This window comes from Guillardia theta, assembly GCF_000315625.1.
Source record: "Guillardia theta CCMP2712 unplaced genomic scaffold GUITHscaffold_83, whole genome shotgun sequence".
In the NCBI taxonomy this organism is placed as follows: Eukaryota; class Cryptophyceae; order Pyrenomonadales; family Geminigeraceae; genus Guillardia; species Guillardia theta.
The window spans coordinates 1-1,392 of NW_005434591.1; positions in this window are offsets into that span (position 1 = coordinate 1).

Here is a 1,392-nt window from a genome sequence, read left to right on the forward strand (position 1 = left end):
GCTTCTGCTGCTTGTTACTTGATTGCCGGGTATCGCGTCTAAGGGATTTTATCCCTCCTGCATGCTCCTGCTGCTTGTTGCTTGGGCTGGCGATGCCGGGTCTGCTGACGGTTGCCCACTGGATTTACTGGCAGAAGGTAAAAAGTGCCTCAAGCAAAATAAAGCAGGAACAAGCTAACCTCCTGGCACACAGCGCACAGCGAGAAGCTGCACAATCACACACAAAACACAAGCCCGAAAAGAACCAGCACTGCTGGCACCCAGACGTAAATCCTATTGCTTCCCAGACGCGGCATCGCCAGCCCATGCGCGAAGCCGCGCAGACAAGCCTTCTAAGGGTCAGGCAATCAAGCAACAAGCAGCAGGAGCATGCAGGAGGGAGTATAGGATTTACTGGCAGAAGGTAAAAAGTGCCTCAAGCAAAACAAAGCAGGAACAAGCTGAACCGGCAGGCACACAGTCCACAGCGAGAAGCTGCACAAACACACACAAAACACAAGCCCGAAAAGAACCAGCACTGCTGGCACCCAGACGCGGCATCGCCAGCCCAAGCGCGAAGCCGCGCAGACAAGCAGCCTAAGGGTCAAGCAATCAAGCAACAAGCTATAGGATTTACTGGCAGAAGGTAAAAAGTGCCTCAAGCAAAACAAAGCAGGAACAAGCTGAACCGGCAGGTACACAGTCCACAGCGAGAAGCTGCACAAACACACACAAAACACAAGCCCGAAAAGAGCCAGCACTGCTGGCACCCAGACGCGGCATCGCCAGCCCAAGCGCGAAGCCGCGCCGACAAGCAGCCGAAGGGTCAAGCAATCAAGCAACAAGCAGCAGGAGCACGCAGGAGGAATAACATCCCTTAGACGCGATACCCGGAGGCAGCCGACTGACCACTGTCAGTCGAGACGTCCGCTGCCGCCACAAAGCGGGCGGCCGCGGACGGAGAAAGGGCAGCCGCCGACAAGGAGCCGGCGTTGCCCGGGGGTCCGCCTGGGGCAGCGGACGGAGGGAGGCTGGACACAGGAACACGGTACCGCTCGAGGTAGTCCTCCTCGCTAGCCTCCGAGTCAGCGGTAGCCAAGTCAGTGTTAGCCGCCCGTGACGGCGGCGACGCCGCGGCAATGCCCAAGGACCGGCGTGACCCGACCGATGCCGGGGAGGAAGCAGGCGAGCTCGGACCAGCAGCAAGCACCCCAGTGGTGTCGAGCTCTCCGGAGGCACCCGACGTCACAGTGAGGGACGGAGACGCCTCGCCAGCTCCGCGCCGATCGTCGGGGCCACTCGAAGGGTGGCCCCCATCGGAGTCGGAGACCTCCGGCGAAGACTCCTCGGGCGACTCGACAAAGTCCGAGGAGGAGCTGTCCTCTGGCTCGAGAAGTGCTTGCGCCCGCAAGG